Source organism: Bidens hawaiensis, unplaced genomic scaffold (genome assembly GCF_021521415.1).
Source record: "Bidens hawaiensis isolate Kalapana, Puna unplaced genomic scaffold, B.hawaiensis_p1.1 tig00039967_1, whole genome shotgun sequence".
NCBI lineage: Eukaryota > Viridiplantae > Streptophyta > Magnoliopsida > Asterales > Asteraceae > Bidens > Bidens hawaiensis.
Genome location: NW_027497030.1, coordinates 145,900 through 152,452, shown reverse-complemented (window position 1 = coordinate 152,452; position 6,553 = coordinate 145,900).

The following is a 6,553-nucleotide window of genomic DNA, read 5'->3' as shown; positions in this document are numbered from 1 at the left end:
ATATTATCACCCGATATTATCATCTAATGACTGAGCTAAGCAACTATTCTATTTCCTACCGAGAAGAAGAAATAGTTGAGAAGCTTCTCGATGCCCTCCCACCAAAATGGGAGATGTATACTGTACTGATGAGGGAAGACAAGGACTTCCCTACTTATGATCTTGAAACCACTGTCAACAAGCTCAGAACTTTTGAGCTTAATATGGTAAGAAAAGAAACATCTATGGATCAGGTTCAAGATCCAGGCATGTACGGTGCTAAAGTAAACTCCAATTCAAGTTCAAAGACTGATTCTGCCGCCTACTACACGAAGGGCGAGTCGGGTGCCAAGTCTTCACAGGAGGGGCATGTGTCAGTAAATTCAAATGGGGATGTTTGCTTTGTAGCCGGTGGATCAAGTGGTACTAAACAGACAGCATGTGACACCCGGTAATTTCCCAACCCTATAAACTAAGTAATCAACCTAATAATTAGGTGATTGTGAATATTATGCGCGCTAAATTAGAATCAGCGCGGGCATTTGTTATATGCGCCCTGCGCGAGCGCGCTATGTTAGTCAGCGCGGGCATGTTATGTGCGCCCTGCGCGAGCACGCGATGTAAGAACCAGCGTGGGCATATGTTATATGCGCCATGCGCGAATGTTTTGGCTTTATGTTTTCATGTAACTTAACTTTATGTTGTCTAATGGGTTGACCGTCACGCATGATGCTAAGGCGGGTGCATCCCAAATCGTTTATGCGCGTGCGGAAGGGGAACTAACCTCCCCGCATGGCGGGAACATTGAGAGCTAGTTTGTCTGAAGCTCCAAGAGGGAATTGACTTCAACATAACTGATCACTATGTTGAAATACCAAGACCACCTGGAGAATCTACAAATGAAACTCAATGACCCTGACTGCGAGAAGGTTACGTACCTACCCGCAGCAAAGAAATGTCCTATACGCAGAAAGCTATACGCAGAAAGCTATGCGCACAAAGTTATACGCACAGAACACTTAGCCTAATCTCCAGATATAAGGGGATTATTCCCGCCCAAAAGGAAACAGTAGCGTGTTTCAGAGATTTCTACTTTTTAACTGTACACTGACAAAAGCATCTGAAAAAGCATACTGTAACATGAAAAGTCAAACTGTCAGCCACCCTACTCCCACCAACCACAGACCTGCATGTCCTGTCCAAATCAAACCAAAATCTTTTACCCACTCCTCCACTTTTAAATAAATAATAATAATTTCCATACTTTATCATCATTACACCTAGATATGAAAAGATTACAATCCCCTAAAGCAAGGGATTGTGTTCCCTGGATCTTGCCTATAAATATGTAACCTAAATTATCACCCAACTCACACTTCAAACTTCTCTCTTAAAGTTGCAAACTGCACAAATCATCGCCCAAGCATCCGTTTGATTTTCAATTCCGTTCCTGTTACTAGACCTTCAATTCCGAGGCCAACACCAAGAAAACCCGAATCTCGATTAATCCCTTAACAAGAACCACAGGTGAGTTTCACAGCCCCTATTTTCACTATTTTCACTGTTTTTAAACTGTTTTCGGGGCGAGGGACACGTACTTAAATTACGATTTATCATGGTATACTTACAAGTTATGCAAACGATTGTGTTTAAATTATGTTTCATGATGAGCAATGCAAACGGTTATCTATGGTTTACGATGTATGTGCGCCAGAATTCGAGTAAGTGATCACTTTACCATTGGAACTCTAAGGGTAGGGACTGCTGGTTTGATCCACCCACTCGTAGGGGTCGCACCTCTTTGCATGGACAAGTGCCTAGTATGGTCATGGGGCAGTACTATGGGATTGAGCCCGCTCGTAGGGGTCGCACCTCTTTGCATGGACGAGCGCCTTGTTTTCCGGCACAACGTTCGCGCGTAACCCGCGGGACGGTATTATTGATTAGCTCGTAGGGGCAACGCCTCTTTGCATAGACGAGCACGGTTTTTCAGAAATGTCCACGCGTAACCCGCGGGACGGTATTACATTATTTTAGCTCGTAGTGGCAGCGCCACTTTGCATGGACGAGCACGTTTTCCAGAAACGTTCGCGCGTAACCCGCGGAACGGTTCTATCATAAATATGTTGTCAGATCTATGTTTTCATACAGTTTATCAAGCATATGTTTAGATATGAAATCAGAAATGTGTTTCAGTATGATTTTCGCCAAGACTATGATGCAATACGATTTATCAAGTTACTAAAACTTGTGAACTCACTCAGTTTATACTGATTCAAATGTTTTACGTGTCTTTCAGGAGATAACTAGGTAGCGCATGGAGTCACACTTAGAGCACCTCACGATGAACATCTAAAACTAGCTTTTTGGAAGATTTTAGTTCTATCCCTTCGATGCGCGTGGTTGTTCCCGCCGTGCAAGGGGATATGGCGTGGAAATCTTCAACAGTTTTTATACTTGGATGTTTTTATGTAATCTTTAAACAATGTAATGTATTTGTATTAAACATTTCATGCGCAATGAAAATCTTACTTTGAATGTTTGCAACGGCCCGTGCTTAATTATCAATCCCCACTCGCGCGCGCCCGGCTGTTTCCGCCGTTCAGGGCCGGGTGTGACAGATTGGTATCAGAGCACTGGTTATAGCGAACTAGGAAAAGAAGTTTTAACCTAGACTATAACCGTCGGGGAATCGCATGAAGTATTTTTCAAAGAAACTATTTTCAAAAGAAACTATACACACACTTAGGAACACGGGTCACACAATGTCTAGTGAACATTTAAGATAAGAACATTATGTGCTCATGGTACATGCGCTAAGTTTGTTATATTTTCTCTTTTAAGAGCGAGAATGCCTCCAACTAGAGCCAAGGGAATTACCATGACACCCGAGGAACTCGCGGAAATAATCGCGCAGGCGATCGCGACACATGAGGCCAGCAAGGCCGAATCTAGTCAGGGTCGTCAGAACGAGACCCCAGAACCCGAATCAGGAGCCTTGGACAAAGGGTGCTCCTATAAGACATTTATGGCCTGTAGGCCTTGGCCATTCAAGGGTACCGAAGGGGCCATTGGGCTCTACAACTGGATTGACAAGATGGAGACAGTTCTCTCCATTAGCAGGTGTAGTGAGAACCAGAAGGTCCTTTACGCGACCTGCATGTTCCAAGAAGCAGCTTCGTCTTGGTGGAAGCTTCAAGTGAAGACTTTGGGGCGAGAAGTTGCTCTTCACAAGACCTGGGAGGAACTGAAGGAAATGTTGACGAGAAAGTTCTGCTCTCGCGCAGAAATTCAGAGTCTACAACAGGAATTCTGGAACCACACCATGGTAGGAACGGATATCGACGCCTACAACAACCGGTTCAACGAGCTTTGCCAGTTGGTGCCAGACATGGCAAACACGGAGGAAAAGAAGATCGAGAGGTATATCTTTGGGTTACCTCCTGTTGTTAGGGTTCCGCTCAACGCCGCAGCGCCTCCAACCTTTGATGAGGCGGGTAGCGCGGGCCATCACCCTTACAAGGGATACGGTCCGTGCGGGTATGTTGACTACGCGCGGAAACGAGCAGCGAACCTCTGACTTCAAGAGGAAATGGAACTCTCACCACCGAGGGTCCGACTCCAAGCAGCCACCGTTCAAGAAGCAGGAGAGCGCAAGGGTTTACGCGATCCAAGCCGCAGAGCCACCGCGAAAAGGATACAGCGGGCCTCGCCCATGGTGCAGCAAATGCAAGTATCACCACGAGGGTGAATGCGCAGGAATCGAATGCGCCAAATGTGGCAGACCAGGGCACAAGACGATGAATTGCCGTATCAGAGAAGCTGGAGCGAGCGACAACTGCTACGCATGCGGGAAGCCAGGGCATTTTAGTCGGGATTGCCCGCAAAAGGGAAACCAAGCTCGCGGGAGAGCTTTTGTGATCGGCGCGGGCGAAGCAAAAGAAGAGCCGAACGTGGTAACCGGTACGTTTTTACTTAACGGCCATTTTGCATCTGTCTTATTTGATACTGGCGCTGACCTGAGTTTTATATCCACTGAGTTTAAAGACTCCCTAGGCCTAACAACCAGTAGGCTAGACACACCTTATACTATAGAACTAGCCAATGGTAGGAAGTTATGCGCGAACGAAAGAACTGAACAATGTGTAATAGTCATGGGAGGTCACGGGTTCAATATTAACTTGTTGCCAATAGACTTGGGAAGTTTTGACATTGTAATAGGTATGGATTGGTTGGTCGAGAACCACGCGGAAGTTATTTGCCATGAGAAGCTGGTTCGGGTCCCACTGTTGAACGAAGAAACCCTGGTGATTCAAGGGGAAAGAAGGGGAGTTGCGACGAAACTGATTTCGTGCCTAAAGGCGCGCAAGTGCCTAAGGAAAGGGTGCTACGCCTTCCTGGCGCATGTAGTAGAGAAGAAAGGAGATGAGCGAAGAATTGAAGACTTACCAGTAGTGCGCGAATTTCCAGAAGTTTTTCCTGAAGATTTGCCCGGATTACCGCCGCCGCGACAAGTCGAGTTTCGTATTGATTTAGTCCCAGGAGCTGCGCCAGTAGCTCGAGCGCCTTATCGATTAGCTCCATCTGAGATGCAAGAGCTATCCAACCAGCTACAGGAACTATTGGATAAGGGTTTCATACGCCCAAGCTTCTCACCTTGGGGAGCTCCAGTACTGTTTGTAAAGAAGAAGGATGGTTCCTTCCGGATGTGTATTGACTACAGGGAGCTGAACAAGCTGACAGTCAAGAACCGGTACCCCTTACCGAGGATTGACGACTTATTTGACCAGTTGCAGGGATCCAGTTATTATTCGAAGATAGATCTACGGTCAGGATACCACCAACTTAGGGTCCATGAGGAAGATGTGCCGAAAACAGCCTTCCGAACTAGATACGGCCATTATGAGTTCTTAGTGATGCCTTTCGGGCTAACTAATGCGCCGGCTGTATTCATGGATCTGATGAACCGCGTGTGCAAACCATACCTGGATAAGTTTGTGATTGTATTTATAGATGACATTCTGATTTACTCTCGGACCAAGGCCGAGCATGAGCAACACCTGAGATTGATTTTGGAATTGTTGAGGAAAGAAAAGTTGTATGCGAAGTTTTCCAAGTGTGAGTTTTGGCTTAGAGAAGTTCACTTTCTCGGTCACGTTGTAAACGAGAAAGGAATACACGTTGATCCTTCCAAGGTCAAGGCCATCGAAAACTGGGAAGCGCCAAAAACCCCAACTGAGGTGAGGCAATTCCTAGGACTAGCTGGCTACTATCGACGCTTCATTGAGAACTTCTCCAAGATAGCTCTACCTCTGACCGCGCTAACTCAGAAAGACAAGAAGTTTGTTTGGGGCGAAAATCAGGAAGCGGCATTTCAATTGTTGAAACAGAAGTTATGTAGTGCGCCAATTTTGTCTCTGCCCGAGGGGACGGATGACATCGTCGTTTACTGCGACGCTTCACATCAGGGACTCGGATGTGTCCTTATGCAGCGAGACAAAGTCATAGCGTATGCCTCGCGCCAACTCAAGACCAATGAAAAGAACTACACAACGCATGATCTGGAACTTGGAGCGGTTGTCTTCGCGCTAAAGATTTGGCGCCATTACCTCTATGGTACAAAGTGTATAATCTTTACGGATCACAAGAGCCTTCAACATATATTTGATCAGAAGGATTTAAACATGAGGCAACGAAGATGGGTGGAGTTGTTGAATGATTATGATTGTGAAATTAAGTACCACCCTGGAAAGGCGAATGTGGTAGCAGACGCGCTAAGTAGGAAGGAGCGAATAAAAACGCTACGAGTCAAGGCTCTAAGGTTGACCATTCGCGCAGATCTCTCTACCCGCATCCGAGACGCTCAGCAAGAAGCCTTGAAACCAGAGTTTGTTAAAAACGAATCCCTTGGGGGTTTGATTAAGAATTTGGAGATCAAGGAAAACGACACTCGATATTTTGCTAACCGCATATGGGTCCCTCTCAAGGGAGGATTGCGCGAGCAAGTATTAAACGAAGCTCACAAGACGCGGTATTCCGTACATCCTGGCGCAGACAAGATGTACCAAGATGTTAAAGCGCTGTATTGGTGGCCCAATCTTAAAGGCGCCATCGCGACGTATGTCAGTAAGTGCCTGACGTGTTCGAAGGTGAAGGCTGAATACCAGAAGCCGTCGGGGTTACTTCAGCAGCCATAAATTCCCATGTGGAAGTGGGAACAAATCTCTATGGACTTCATCACCAAACTGCCAAGGACACCTGGGGGTTATGACACAATCTGGGTTATTGTAGATCGGCTAACTAAGTCAGCGCACTTCCTGCCGATCAAGGAAACCGATAAGATGGAAAAGTTAGCCCGATTGTATATTCGAGAAGTAGTTTCAAAACATGGAGTCCCAGTGTCCATCATTTTTGATAGAGATAGTCGGTTCACCTCAAGGTTTTGGAGATCGTTACAAGGGGCTTTAGGTACTCGTCTTGACATGAGTACGGCATATCATCCCCAAACGGATGGACAAAGCGAGCGAACAATCCAGACATTGGAAGATATGCTGCGCGCGTGCGCAATCGATTT